Source organism: Lissotriton vulgaris, unplaced genomic scaffold, assembly GCF_964263255.1.
Source record: "Lissotriton vulgaris unplaced genomic scaffold, aLisVul1.2 SCAFFOLD_2350, whole genome shotgun sequence".
In the NCBI taxonomy this organism is placed as follows: domain Eukaryota; kingdom Metazoa; phylum Chordata; class Amphibia; order Caudata; family Salamandridae; genus Lissotriton; species Lissotriton vulgaris.
This window is the reverse complement of record NW_028245866.1, coordinates 312,326-328,516: the sequence shown is the minus strand read 5'-3', so window position 1 is coordinate 328,516 and position 16,191 is coordinate 312,326.

Below are 16,191 nucleotides of genomic sequence, written 5' to 3'. Positions count from 1 at the left end.
CCCTTGGTGACATGCTTCATCATTGGGGCCATCCCAGTCCTCTACGGCCTGGGGCGTGCTGCGACTTGCGAATTACGTAGGAGCACTTACAAATGACTATGTGTGGTGCAGATGTGATAGTGGAGTGGACTAAGTGATGTGTTAAGGGATCAATTTAGAAGCCTAGAGAGAGCCAAGAAATGCAGTCACAGTCAGAGAAAAAGGCAAGGGATACTGTATCTATGTGGTTGTAGTGGTCCTGTTGGAAGTGGTAAGTAAGTTGCCTGCAGAAAAAAAATCCTCCTATTAGCGGCACTCCTCCATTGCAGCCGACGCTTCGTCCATCGATGTTGGTCACCAGAAGACACCCTGTAAAAAAAAGCACAGCATAGACAAACAATTGAACATAAACAATTCTTTGGGTACAAACCTATCCATCAATCTTTGAAAGTGCATGCACTACTGCATGCATGTCAGTGAAAAGTAAGTAGTACATTCGACAACTGTGGAAGAAAGAATGCAACAGTAAAGGGCCTATGTGTAAATTATTGATAACGATATTCAACATAAGGTCTCTGTAGCCAGATACCCGAGAGCCTTGCTGGTCACTATAAATCCATTCACAACAACACTCAGTGGGGTTGGTCTGGAAGGTATAGTAGATAGAAAAGGAGAAATTGCTTTTTTTCTAGGTGTCCCCTCACTCACCAGGGTTGCCCCTTGGTGACATGCTTCATCATTGGGGCCATCCCAGTCCTCTACGGCCTGGGGCGTGCTGCGACTTGCGAATTACGTAGGAGCACTTACAAATGACTATGTGTGGTGCAGATGTGATAGTGGAGTGGACTAAGTGATGTGTTAAGGGATCAATGTAGAAGCCGAGAGAGAGCCAAGAAATGCAGTCACAGTCAGAGAAAAAGGCAAGGGATACTGTATCTATGTGGTTGTAGTGGTCCTGTTGGAAGTGGTAAGTAAGTTGCCTGCAGAAAAAAAATCCTCCTATTAGCGGCACTCCTCCATTGCAGCCGACGCTTCGTCCATCGATGTTGGTCACCAGAAGACACCCTGTCCACTGCCTGCCTGATGCTGAATTGTGGCTCGCTACTGTGAAGCCTGACTCCATCCTTTTTTCCCCATTGCAGAGACTGAAACCCGGCCTGTAATTATTCAACGAAAAACAGGAAGTGATATAATATTACAACACCACTGATAAATAAATATAAGGTATGTAGGCTGTGGAGTGCAAAAAGTCACAATTTGTTTTTCCTAGTAGACAGTACAATGTTTTTGAAAGTGCGTACTCTGAGTCACCTTTTGAAGGATAAATAAGTATGGGCAAATTAATGTAGCAGATCTTGCCCCTCAAGCTAGGTGTACTGTAAACTGTGTTTTAGAACAAAATTAGATCTTCCTAGCAGTGCTCCCACCCAGACCCTTACTAAAGCCAGTCGCAAAAATGTAGAAGACCCCCAATCAAATCTCAAAAAACGAGGCCTAGCAGAAAACTGGTGACAAAACTTACTTTGAAAGTAAAAGTAGGCCGAAGTACCCTAATTACCCATTACCCACCGTGGATTGCATTCAAACCACTTGCAAGCAACCAAGCAAAAGTAGCCATAGCCAGCATCGCTCCAAGACTCGAAATCCCCCCCACTCAAACACATGCAATAGAAATACTGCTAACCCTAACGAACCCTAAGTTAAGAATAGTGGCAAAGGCTTTCTTTAACTATGCCAAATCCCCCCTTTCCCACCATGGATTTTCTTCAAATGACTTGCAACCAAAATTACACATTCTCACGAGTGCTCTAAGACCCCAGAACTCAGTTTGAAAAATCTAGAACACCCCGAAACACATGTAATCCTGCTGCTAGGGCTAACCCTAACGAACCCTAAGTTACAAAAAGTGCCAAACTAAAGGCTTTTCCGCGCGGATTTTGTCCCAACCACTTCTACCCGGTATTAGACCTTCCCAGGAATGCCCCAAGACCCGGCAACCCACCCGCCAAGAAGCGTAACACCCCCAAACAGGCCAAAAGCAAAATCTCATACTTGCAATATTTCTGGGCCTTCGGTCCAAACGCGCTGCGTAGCTAGGCCATAAGTCGGGGTTGGCACGACGGATTTCCTGAAAAGCAAATGCAATCAAGATTAGAGTGTCCCAGCAGTGCTCCCAGACCACGAAACTCACCCGCAAACAGACGGAACCCCCCCTAAGAGCACCTCAAAGGCAAGCAAGTCATCAAAAACACAAAAAAAATTCCGCCTGGGATTTGGTCCAAAACACTTTTATCCGGTATTAGAGCTTCCCAGCAATGGCCCCAGAGCCGTCAACCCAGGAGAAAACGAGTAGAAGACCCCCAAACAGCCAAAGAGCAAAAGTACAAAAATGGGGACTTAGTCAATTTTTCACAAATTTCCCAAATCACTCCGCGCCCGCTCTGCAGCTAGGCCCTAAGTCCCCTCTGCCACCATGGATTTGCTTCAAACCTCTTGCAAAGTAAAGTATATATAGCCAGCAGTGCTCCCAGACCACGAAACTCACCCACAAACACCAGGAAGCCCCCCAAACAGGCCCCCGAAAACGCTACATAGAGCAAAATGTCAGAAATAGCCACAAAAAAAAAATCGGCCTGGATTTTGTCCCAACCACTTCTACCCGGTATTAGACCTTCCCAGGAATGCCCCAAGACCCGTCAACGTCAACCCACCCGCCAAGAAGCATAACACCCCCAAACAGGCCAAAAGCAAAATCTCATACTTGCAATATTTCTGGGCCTTCGGTCCAAACGCGCTGCGTAGCTAGGCCATAAGTCGGGGTTGGCACGACGGATTTCCTGAAAAGCAAATGCAATCAAGATTAGAGTGTCCCAGCAGTGCTCCCAGACCACGAAACTCACCCACAAACACCAGGAAGCCCCCCAAACAGGCCCCCGAAAACGCTACATAGAGCAAAATGTCGGAAATAGCCAAAAAAAAAAATCGGCCTGGATTTTGTCCCAACCACTTCTACCCGGTATTAGACCTTCCCAGGAATGCCCCAAGACCCGTCAACCCACCCGCCAAGAAGCATAAAACCCCCAAACAGGCCAAAAGCAAAATCTCATACTTGCAATATTTCTGGGCCTTCGGTCCAAACGCGCTGCGTAGCTAGGCCATAAGTCGGGGTTGGCACGACGGATTTCCTGAAAAGCAAATGCAATCAAGATTAGAGTGTCCCTGGTGTCCCAGCAGTGCTCCCAGACCACGAAACTCACCCACAAACACCAGGAAGCCCCCCAAACAGGCCCCCGAAAACGCTACATAGAGCAAAATGTCAGAAATAGCCCAAAAAAAATCGGCCTGGATTTTGTCCCAACCACTTCTACCCGGTATTAGACCTTCCCAGGAATGCCCCAAGACCCGGCAACCCACCCGCCAAGAAGCATAACACCCCCAAACAGGCCAAAAGCAAAATCTCATACTTGCAATATTTCAGGGCCTTCGGTCCAAACGCGCTGCGTAGCTAGGCCATAAGTCGGGGTTGGCACGACGGATTTCCTGAAAAGCAAATGCAATCAAGATTAGAGTGTCCCAGCAGTGCTCCCAGACCACGAAACTCACCCACAAACACCAGGAAGCCCCCCAAACAGGCCCCCGAAAACGCTACATAGAGCAAAATGTCAGAAATAGCCCAAAAAAAAATCGGCCTGGATTTTGTCCCAACCACTTCTACCCGGTATTAGACCTTCCCAGGAATGCCCCAAGACCTGGCAACCCACCCGCCAAGAAGCATAACACCCCCAAACAGGCCAAAAGCAAAATCTCATACTTGCAATATTTCAGGGCCTTCGGTCCAAACGCGCTGCGTAGCTAGGCCATAAGTCGGGGTTGGCACGACGGATTTCCTGAAAAGCAAATGCAATCAAGATTAGAGTGTCCCAGCAATGCTCCCAGACCACGAAACTCACCCACAAACAGACGGAACCCCCCCTAAAAGCACCTCAAAGGCAAGCAAGTCATCAAAAACACAAAACATTTTCCGCCTCGGATTTGGTCCAAACCACTTTTAGTGCTTCCCAGCAATGGCCCCAGACCCGTCAACTCACCTGCAAAGAGGTAGAACAACACCCCCACAAGTGCTGAGTCTTTCTTCATTGGGCGTAAACCAGCCCTCTGCTTTGATGGAAATAGGAGTCTGGAGGAGGAGGATAGAGGAGCATGTTCTTCTGAACTTGTGAACCTGAGGAATGCAGACTGCGGCACCTTCAAATAAATTAGCAAACAAGTGAAGACAGTTCTGCTGATGGGCTTGTTTTTGTGATTATCTGATTAAAGTTTGAATTATATTAACTGTGCACAACAAAGAAAGACAGACACACAGGAATAAAAGTGAATAAGGATGAAAAAGAAAGTTATTGATTCGTTGTCTCATTTTCAGGGCTCGAAGTCGGAATCACGGTCCAGGAATAAGAATAAGGCTTCGTCATCATACTCTGCGAATTCAGGCAGGGTGAGGTCAGTGTCACCTGACAGAGTAGAAATTCCCTCATCTATGTTGCTGGCCACCTCCTCTTCATCCGGCACGCTCTCTCGTACTCTGAAATCTGGTGGTATGAGGTGCTGATTCATCTTGATCATTGTTAACCTCTCCACATTTTTGGGCGAGAGGCGGCTCCGTTTGGGAGTTACAATCCCACCAGCCGCACTGAAAACCCGTTCAGAAGACACACTTGCGAGTGGGCAAGACAAGTAGTTTAAAGCCAGGTTGGTGAGCTGTGGCCACAATTCTTTTTTCCCATGCCAATACGCCAATGGGTCAGAATTAACATAGACCTCTGTTGAGTCATTCAGATAGTCCTTCACCATCGACTCAAGGTCCTCATCCAAGGTTCCTCCACTTTGCTTAGCTCTTGCTGTGCCTCTGACCTTTTGAGAACCAAACCCACGCAGAGCTAGCCAATCCTCTTCAGCCTCCAATGTTTCTGTTGTCTTTCGTGCAGATGATCCGGTTGCCGGTGTCTTTAACGGCTGAGAGGTCACTTGTGCCACAGCCACAGGTGCAGAAGTGGATTGTTTTGACTGGGGATGGCCTGCTGATGTACTGCCATTTCTTTCAATTTCCAGCCGTTCTGTTTCAAACTTCTTGGCTGACAAGGCTAGCCATCGTTTGTACTTTGGAACATGTTCATCATTAAAAGGAAAGAATGCTTGGCCTGCCAGCGCCTTTTTGTAGCGTGGATCCAGAATAGTAGCACAAATGTAATGCTGTTCTGAGTGGATCTTTTTAAGACGTTCATCACCTTGTAGGAGCTCTAATAATTGCTCAGCCAGAAGCAAAGAGTCTTGCTTTTTGTCATCTTTTCCAAACACAGAACACACCTCCTTCAGTTGGTCCTCCAGCATGTACAACAATGGGATAGCTTTTCCCAAATTAGAGTCCTCCTTGCTGACTGCACGCGTGAAGACCTCAAAAGGACGAAGCATGCGTGTCAGGCTTTCAACTATGTTCCATTGCGGCCCACCCATCCTCAGCTCCTCTATACCCTCTTTCAAGAAATATTGATCGAGTTGCGTATACTGCTCATACAGACGCTCAAGCATGTAGAAGGTTGAGTTCCAACGTGTTACCACCTCCTGGATGAGTGCTTTCACTGGCATTTGACATTGATATAGCATGCTCCTCAGCTGCTTCCGGGCCTTAAAAGAATGCCTGAAATGCTTGCAAATTTTTCGGCAGGTCTCCAATACACCGTACGCTGCACTGCGTTTATTACCCAAGAATTTTTGGACAACCAGGTTTATACAGTGCGCCAAACACGGCACTCTGAAATAGTAACCGTCCCTCATGGCCTTAACTATATTGGCGCCATTGTCCGTGGAAACATAACCAACCTTGCGTTTTAGTGGGGACAGACAGTTAAGGACCTTTGTGTTAAAGACATCCAAAATGTTTTCTGCTGTGTGACGTTTCTCCAAACCAAACATGGCTAGTGTTGCATGTTTCCGAGCACCTTTAAAAACAATGTTAGTGTCAACACCTGAGTTTAGCTTTGCTTTAGCCCCTGAAAAAGAGACCCAGTGTGCAGTGATGCACATGTAATCAGCGCCTGCGCCACTGGTCCACATGTCTGTTGTCAGATGTATAGTGTGAACAGCACTCTTCTGCAAAGCTGCCCCAATCACCTTCAGAACATCTTCATGTAGTGCTGGAACCGCAACTCGGGCAAAATAGAACCGGCTAGGAACCTTCCATTTAGGGCAGAGCGCTGTCACTAATTCTAGAAAACCAACCCCTTCTACAAAAGAAAAAGGGAGAAGGTCCAGAGCTAGCATTTTAGCCAGCTTAGTGTTATACAGACGGGTCATTGGGTGGTTGCGTTCATATTGCGCTTCTGTAAACAACATCTTTTTAATGTTGCCCTGGACCAATGATTTACGGGATGATGATGATCTCTTCGACCCAGTTACGCTCGCTGATGAACTTTTCCGCATTGATGTCTCACTCTCTCCCACACTCTTAGTGTGGCTCCCATGGGGTGTGCTGCTGACATGGGAACTGGGTGTAAGTGAAGTGTTTGAATCGTCTTCTTCTACCTCCTCGTCATCAGCAGATGAAAAATCAACGTTTTCATTACGTGCAATTCCGGCTTTCTTGACCGCCTCTAGGTGCGGAAACCATTGGACAGGGTGCCTTCTCTCAAGATGACCTCTCTGGCCTCCTGTACCATAGTTAGAACCAAGCTTACCATGACTAACTCGAAGCTTACAAAGGCTACAAATGGCTACGTTTTCCTTTTTTGGGCAAACACTAAAGAAGTCCCAAACTGGAGACTTGAAATGTCTTTGGGGGCCGGAGGAGGCGGCGATACTGGTGGTGGTGGTCCTGCTGCTAATGCCAGATGAAGTGGAGGATGTGGATTGCCGAACTTCAGTACGTTTTGCACTTTCACCACCACGAATTGAGGTCGAGGACGAGGTGGGTACCTTCTTGCGAAGAAATATGGAAGCGGTAGGTTTTGGTGTACTACTTAACTCCAAATCTAATGATTCCATTTCCATTGCCTCCTCGCCGACATCATCATCACGCTCAGCAGCTTCTCGGGATAGGGTCAAAATGTCTCTTTGCTGCATGCCCGGTGGGGCTGCAGTGACCTTTGTGATGACTGGCTCGTCGTCATCGTGAGAGGCTTCATCACCAGCAGTATCTGTCACTTCTTGTTGAGCCTCATCACACTCCATAGGTTTGAGTTTTTGGACGACCTTCCTTTTACGCTTAGGTACCGGTGTCAGATCATGGTGTGCCTCACTGTCAGACCGCAGTTGTGGTTCCCAAGACAGATCACTTGCATCAGAAGGAGGTGGGCTTGAAGAAGATGTAGACACCCCCCTTGATCTTTTCCTTGCTAGGGATGTGGAAGACAATGAATGATCATCAGGAGGAGTGGCTTCCAATGATACCTCGGCTTCATTGTCGATTTCCTGATGTGCCCCTACTTCGGGAGGAACAACTATTGTGGGCACTTGTGAACCTCCATGCACCTTTGCTTGCGCATCTCCTTTTGCTGCCTCTCCTTCCACATGTACTTGGGCGTGTACTTGCACATGGTGTTGTTGTTGCGGCTGTGTTGATTCAGGGACATTGCTGCTACTTTCTTGCGATGAGCCAACATCACTGGTCGATGGTGATTGGAGAAGTACACTGACTGCCTCTGAAGCACTCAAGGGCTTTGACTTAAGTTGGCGTGGTGGTGGAGGCACTGAACCCAATGGAGCAGGGGTGCTGCTCCCAGCTTGGTCCCCAGCAGAACCTGCTGCAGCAGGCGTACTTTTTTTTTTGCTCCCAAAAAACGTGGCGGGTGGCACACCAGCCTCCTTGGTACCTTGCTTCTTCTGCTCCTTACTAGCAACTTTCTTGCTAGAGGAGCTACGGAGAACTTTCTTTGGGGGCGGGGCCATCTTCTTCAGAGCAGGTCAGACAGCAGGCCGCAGTTGCACGAATTGTAGAGTTGTCTGAGGCCAGACGTGACGCCGCGTGACGTTATGCTGCACACACACACCGCTGCAGGACTTCTTCCTGGCACTGGTGGTTCTCTTGAGTCTTGTGCACCTAAAAAAAATGGAAGACAGAGGAACATCAGTTCAGTTATAGAGCACAAAAAAAAATCGAAAAACACTGCAAAATCAGCACAATCCCAATCCATCCATGCCCTCCATAATGTTTACATTCAAGACAACCCACAGAAAGACTAGGCCCATGCAAGACTCACTAGTACCCCTGGGCATAAATAAAGGTTGAAAAGTAGGCAAAATGGTTGGAGGCCTAACAACAAAGCCTGCATTCAAAATGGCCACTTGCCTGCCAGCACATGGCCAGTGCCTGTAGCTGCACTCAAAATGGCCACCAGCCACATGGCATGTCCCTCCCCATGAACACCCCCAAAAATCGAAAAACACTGCAAAATCAGCACAATCCCATTCCATCCATGGCCTCCATGATGTTTAAATTCAAGACAACCCACAGAAAGACTAGGCCCATGCAAGACTCACTACCCCTGGGCAAAAATAAAGGTTGAAAAGTAGGCAAAATGGTTGGAGGCCTAACAACAAAGCCTGCATTCAAAATGGCCACTTGCCTGCCAGCACATGGCCAGTGCCTGTAGCTGCACTCAAAATGGCCACCAGCCACATGGCATGTCCCTCCCCATGAACACCCCCAAAAATCGAAAAACACTGCAAAATCAGCACAATCCCATTCCATCCATGCCCTCCATGATGTTTAAATTCAAGACACCCCACAGAAAGACTAGGCCCATGCACCACTCACTACCCCTGGTCAAGGCCCCAACAACAGGTCAAAAATCGAAAAACACAGAAAAAATCAGCACAATCCCATTCAATCCATGCCCTCCATGATGTTTAAGTTGAAGACAGCCCACAGAAAGACTAGGCCCATGCTAGACTCAAATACCCCTGGTGAAAAGGCCACAAGTACAGGCCCAAAAAACGAAAATCACTGAAAAATCTGCACAATCCCATTCAATCCATGCCCTCCATGATGTTTAAGTTGAAGACAGCCCACAGAAAGACTAGGCCCATGCTAGACTCAAATACCCCTGGTGAAAAGGCCACAAGTACAGGCCCAAAAAACGAAAATCACTGAAAAATCTGCACAATCCCATTCAATCCATGCCCTCCATGATGTTTAAGTTGAAGACAACCCACAGAAAGACTAGGCCCATGCAAGACTCACTAGTACCCCTGGGCATAAATAAAGGTTGAAAAGTAGGCAAAATGGTTGGAGGCCTAACAACAAAGCCTGCATTCAAAATGGCCACTTGCCTGCCAGCACATGGCCAGTGCCTGTAGCTGCACTCAAAATGGCCACCAGCCACATGGCATGTCCTTCCCCATGAACACCCCCAAAAATCGAAAAACACTGCAAAATCAGCACAATCCCATTCCATCCATGGCCTCCATGATGTTTAAATTCAAGACAACCCACAGAAAGACTAGGCCCATGCAAGACTCACTACCCCTGGGCAAAAATAAAGGTTGAAAAGTAGGCAAAATGGTTGGAGGCCTAACAACAAAGCCTGCATTCAAAATGGCCACTTGCCTGCCAGCACATGGCCAGTGCCTGTAGCTGCACTCAAAATGGCCACCAGCCACATGGCATGTCCCTCCCCATGAACACCCCCAAAAATCGAAAAACACTGCAAAATCAGCACAATCCCATTCCATCCATGCCCTCCATGATGTTTAAATTCAAGACACCCCACAGAAAGACTAGGCCCATGCACCACTCACTACCCCTGGTCAAGGCCCCAACAACAGGTCAAAAATCGAAAAACACAGAAAAATCAGCACAATCCCATTCAATCCATGCCCTCCATGATGTTTAAGTTGAAGACAGCCCACAGAAAGACTAGGCCCATGCTAGACTCAAATACCCCTGGTGAAAAGGCCACAAGTACAGGCCCAAAAAACGAAAATCACTGAAAAATCTGCACAATCCCATTCCATCCATGGCCTCCATGATGTTTAAATTCAAGACAACCCACAGAAAGACTAGGCCCATGCAAGACTCACTACCCCTGGGCATAAATAAAGGTTGAAAAGTAGACAAAATGGTTGGAGGCCTAACAACAAAGCCTGCATTCAAAATGGCCACTTGCCTGCCAGCACATGGCCAGTGCCTGTAGCTGCACTCAAAATGGCCACCAGCCACATGGCATGTCCCTCCCCATGAACACCCCCAAAAATCGAAAAACACTGCAAAATCAGCACAATCCCATTCCATCCATGGCCTACATGATGTTTAAATTCAAGACAGCCCACAGAAAGACTAGGCCCATGCACCACTCACTACCCCTGGTCAAGGCCCCAACAACAGGTCAAAAATCGAAAAACACAGAAAAATCAGCACAATCCCATTCCATCCATGCCCTCCATGATGTTTAAATTCAAGACACCCCACAGAAAGACTAGGCCCATGCAACACTCACTACCCCTGGTGAAAAGGCCACAAGTACAGCCCAAAAAAACGAAAATCACTGAAAAATAAGCACAATCCCAAGCCATCCAGCCCCTCCATGATGTTTAAATTCAAGACACCCCACAGAAAGACTCAGTCCACCCACCACTGAGTACCCCTGGGAAAAAGGCCCCAAAACAGCCCAAAAATCGAAAATTCCAAAATTTTAATTGCAGCAACTGTATTGCCCCAAACAAACTTACTTGTAAAATTTCTAATCCAACAGTGATCCAAAGAAAGTCAAAAAGGCCTCAAATCCAAAGATCCAGCAGCATCCACAAAAAGTAATCCTTCCAGCTGCACATCCAAATGAAAAGTGACCAGGAGATGGACAAAGCACTGGGAGGAGCCTGCTGAACAGGAACAGGAAGTTGAAGACTGTGGGGCACTTCCTTCCTCCCACCCCCCTGCACCCCTCCCCAAAATGGACTCCTCGCTAAAAAAGTGCAGGCAAATGTCAAACTAAGGAGTTATTCACATAAAAATCATCATTTCTAGAAGGTTTATGCTGCTTGCTGGTGGATTTCTTGTGCAGAATTGCAAATTTATATTTTCGCTCGCCGCATCTCAAATCTCGCAATTGCGAAGTACCGCGAGACGTGATCTCGCCGTACTCGCGTTGACAAACTATCGCTGGCAAGCCGCGATGACGTAATCGCGCTCGCCAATTCCCGCGGGATCACACAGCAAGATCCAAAATGGCGCAGCACTCGCAAACTATCGAAAAAAACAACTCGGCAAACGATGATAAACGCCGCGCGCCGCAAAAATTGTATCACCAACGCCGCGCGCCGCCAAAAAAATCCGCTGCGTGCGAATTTGCGGATTTTGCGGGAAATCCGCAAATCTCGCGGATTGCGGATTTCCCGAAAATCCGCAAAATCCGCGAGCGTAACGGATTTTCCGCCCATGCTTAGTTGGGTGCTGCGAACCAGCTAATTGATTTGACTGGTTCGCAAACTGACATAAATCCTGTCCCCTTTCTGGCTCCTACTAGGTATAATCCTGCTGAAGAACGGGTTTGCTGTAGCACAGGTCTAATACCCCATAGCTCAGATGTAAATGAGAATGTTGAGACAAAACAAAGTGATCCACAAAAATGCAATGAAAGTTTAATATCCTGGAACATAGCCGGACTCCATGACAAACTGAGTGATAATGGTTGGTTGTCTTTTGTTAAGGAATATCCGATAATATGTCTCCAAGAAACTTGGGTGGTGGAAAAAAATGTACATATTGAGGGGTACCAAAGCTTTTTAATCCCCCCAGTTCCATCAGCCAGTGGTAGAGCAAAAGGGGGTTTGGCAATCTTTGTTAACTTAACACTTGTATGTAACAAAGTTGAACACTATTCTGGTAACAGAAATATTCAGGTCTTAGAGCTCAAGAGGGGTAAAACAAAACTTATGTTGATCAACTTTTATAATGCTGTGAATCAGTCTGGTGATTGTAACATTGTGTCTTTACGTGAATTCCTAAGGGAAAATTTTGGTTCTTTGTCTCGCCCAAAAATAATAGTAGGCGATTTTAACACACATTTATGTGGGAATCCTAGTGTGTCAACTGTTGGTCAAATGGGATGTAATAATATGGAAGGAATTCATTTTGATCACTCGCGGCGGGGAACAGAACTAAACGCCCTATTGAATGAAAATATTTTTTTCGTAGCAATGTCCACAGCATCAGATCAAACTGTTTTCCCTTTTCTCACATTTAAAGGTCATGCAACAGGAACATACATAGATCACATTTTACTTTCGGCAGATCTTGTTAATATTGTTGAGGAATTTTCCATACAATTGAGCATTTATAGTGATCATAACCCCCTATGTATTAAAATGGGTGAGAATACATTCGAAAAACGCAATCCACGTGTGGATCGTGGTTCTATAAAATGTATTAACAGTAAGCGACGCTTAAAATGGTCAATGGTGGATTGTGATAACTTTTACTCCTCTATTAATAATATGTGTAGCCATGAATTTTTAGTATGTACATCTCCTGCATCAGCGCCACACCAAATCTTAGCATCTTTTATGGAGGTTGCCAAAAAGGTGGAGTCATTGTTAACGGTACCTATAAAAGGGAATGCAAATCCAAATAGTAATCCAAAATGGTTTGACAGTGATTGCTCCAAGGCCAGCCGTGAGCTTAAGAAAGCACTAAAAATAAAACCGAGAGATTCCATGCTTATAAAGGACTTGCGGTTCAGGTATAAGAAGTCCCTTGCCAACCGCAAGAGAGCGGTAAAAAAAAGCATTTGGGAGACATTGTTAGATCCCGAGACATTGAAAAACAGCTCGAAGTTCTGGGACATTATTAACAAACCTTTATTTGACCATTGTAGTAATCCCAATGTGGGCACTAACATTCCAGAGGAAGAATGGATTAACCATTTCAGCTCTATTTTTAAAAGTAATGAGTCGCAGGCAGAACACATTCTAAACGATCGTAGAGAAAGTTTGCTGCTCTTCTCAATAGATGAGATAATAAAGGGAATTGAAGGGCTGTCAAATAACAAGGCCCCAGGGCCGGATGGTCTACCACCCGATCTCTTCAAATCTCGTACAGTACTCTGGGCTCCGGTTCTCACAGCGGTACTTAATGCGGCTGTGTCCTGTGGATGCCCAAAGTCATGGGGGGTATCTACCATTGTGCCCATATTCAAGGAAGGAGACCGTAACAGCCCCCTCTGCTATAGGCCAATATCGCTAATAAACTCCGTAGCCAAAGTGGTGGGAGGAGTAATTTTGAATAGATTGGTCACATGGTCAGAAGAAAACAAAATAATATCCCAAATTCAATACGGATTTAGGCCTGGTCACTCTACGATTTCACAATGTTTAAATTTATACCTAATCATAGGGAAGTACACTAAGGCCCGACAAGGAACAATCCATATGGCGTTCATGGACCTTTCCTCGGCTTTCGATTGTGTGAGTCGTGGGAAGCTCTGGGACGCCATGGCAAAAATGGGAGTGGACCAGAATTTAGTAAATTTGTTAGAAGATATGCATTCTGACACCAAAGCGAACGTTAGATACACACAAGATCTAAATGTGACAAAGGACTTTGGAGTGTATCGGGGTGTCCGGCAAGGATGCATTCTGGCCCAGTTCCTTTTTAATCTCTACATAAATGAATTGGAAGAGCACCTTTTAAGCACTAATACAGACTACCCGTACATTGGCCGTAAGGGACTGCCGGTTCTGCTTTATGCGGATGATGCAGTCCTTTTATCTAGAACCACCAATGGACTTCAAATTCTACTAGATTCCTTTTTTACTTTTATGAAATCCAGAGATTTAAGTATTAATAATTCTAAATCCTACATAATGAAGGTTGGCCAAGGAAATAAAAAGACAAATCCCTTAAATGTAAATGGAGTACAAATCCCTGGAACAAATACATTCTCTTACCTTGGGGTCCTATTCGACAGTCAATTAAATTGGGGACCCGTGATTCAAAAAAAGAAGGGAGAGATAATCAGGGCAAATGCGGCCATATTAGACTTCTCCAGAAAAATGGGTTATAGTCCAGTTGCTGCATTACTCCAACTTTACCAGGCCAAGAGTGTCACTACGGCATGCTATGGTAGTGAGATATGGGGATATGTCCCGCTGGGAGCCCTAGAGATAGTTGAAAATAATTTTTTGAAACAGATACTAAGGGTCCCCAGGGGAACGGCAAATTTCTGCACGAGGAATTGGGGGTTCCATTCTTATGTGATAAAATGGCAGTAAATCCCCTATTATGCTGGCTGAACTGCTGGTTAAATGATAATATACCACTTACCCAGCTTATACTGAGAGAAGCACTTACATGGGATAATAGGATTAAGGTTCCTTGGATAAAGTACTTGTATATGTGTTTTCTGATTTAGGTCGTCCTGAACTTTTCTTATTTCCTGATTCCATTACTAAACTGGATGTTAATGCGGTCAAGAAGGCTTTTATCTCTTCTAGATAAAAGCCGCTAGATAAAATGGCCGCCTGAGGAGGAGCTGCACTGGGAAGCTCCTGGTTTTGGGATCACCTTCAGGTGTAAATCCCTGATAAACCACCCAGCCCGCCCACCCTCCGTCCAACTACAACAACCGGAACATGGAAACAGGCGACAGATGACTGCAAATTAGAAATTGGAACGATCCTTACTGCGTTTCTCCTGTCTGGTCACTGTCTGGTCACTGAGCAGCTCGGCGTGCGGCGAGTTTCCTGTGATCGGTGGACCACCCGAGCGGCTCTGGGACTAGGCGCCGGACCACAGATGCATCGGTGAAGCTGGTTGCGGTGTGCCGGTAAGCGGGATCGGAGGAAAGAGATCAGTGCTTTTGGGGCCGCGTCGGAGGACATGGAGCGGGGCTCATGACTGGAGCGGCTGTGCGGGAGTAATCAGGGGAGCGACGCGAGGAAGAGTGATTGCGCCAACCAGAGCGGCGGGAGGAACCCTGGCCATGCTACCGGGAATCCGGCCCCGGTGAGTGATATTATCTGCTCCCCGGTGAGGAGCATGGACACAAAGGAAGGACAAACGACGGCGAGCGGAGAGAAGAGTGAGTCACGATAGAGGCTCTGGATCTCCCAGTCGGCATTTCCAGCAGAAGGGAGGGCAGGACAGAAAAGGTCTCCCCATCTCACTTATTTACACACGGCTACCGGGGAATCCCTCACATAACAGAAGCTGGGAGACAGATACCGCATGCCTGACCCTAAGATGGCGGCTAGTGCAGACAAATAAGGACGTGGAAAGTGAGAAAGGACTCCCTGCTAACATAAAACAAACAACGTCAGCCATCTTAGAAGGGTGGTTTTTACACCAAGCATAGAGCTGAACAAATGTCAGCTGGAGAATTAATTAATTGATTAATTAATTAATTAATAAGCACTCTGAAAGTACTACGAGAGCTAAATGTGGAATAATTAGGAAAAAGAGAAGCCTTTCCCAGCACTCAACAATAAAATAACATCAGCAGGGAGGCTACCTGGAATAAAACTGAAAAAGAAACACCATAACAAATGCAGAACGGAGCAAAAATGAGCGAAAGATACCCAGAAACTACTGGCTTGAGTGCCCAGAGTATAAAATACCCCAATAACTTAACTAAAAATGCAGCTAAGAAGTTTAAACACGACTACCTGAGAAAAAACCCGGACATAATATTCGCAGACCTATACTTTAATGCAACTACTGGTACGAAAATGAATGACCTCATATTCTATACATCCAAAACAGCTAAATGGCGCAATGCCTTCGCTAGGATGCTTACCATAAAAACTACGAAAAATATTCCTCACGGATTAAAAATGTCAACCGCACCATCACAAAGATGCAGAGCCGAACTTAACATCACGATATATAAATCCGGAACAGTGCTGATACAAGCAGCAAACCGTGATCTAGAGAGATTTGCCAAGACTTTCCCATCGTTAAAAGACGCATTGGACGACCCGAGTAATCAAACTCTCCTAACCCCACCAGTAGACACCCCAGACAACCATGAGGCCACAATCAGAGGCGCAATTAGAACCAGGAGCCATCATACGCCGGCATCAACTCTAGCGACTACCCGGGTAGAGTTAACTGGTCCAGTAAGACCTCTACCAGAGAACACGACTAGAAGAACTGAGAGGCCTACCTCTCAAACAAACAATGAACATAATCAGCACCTTAGAAAAGAATCGCCCCTATTCCCAAGG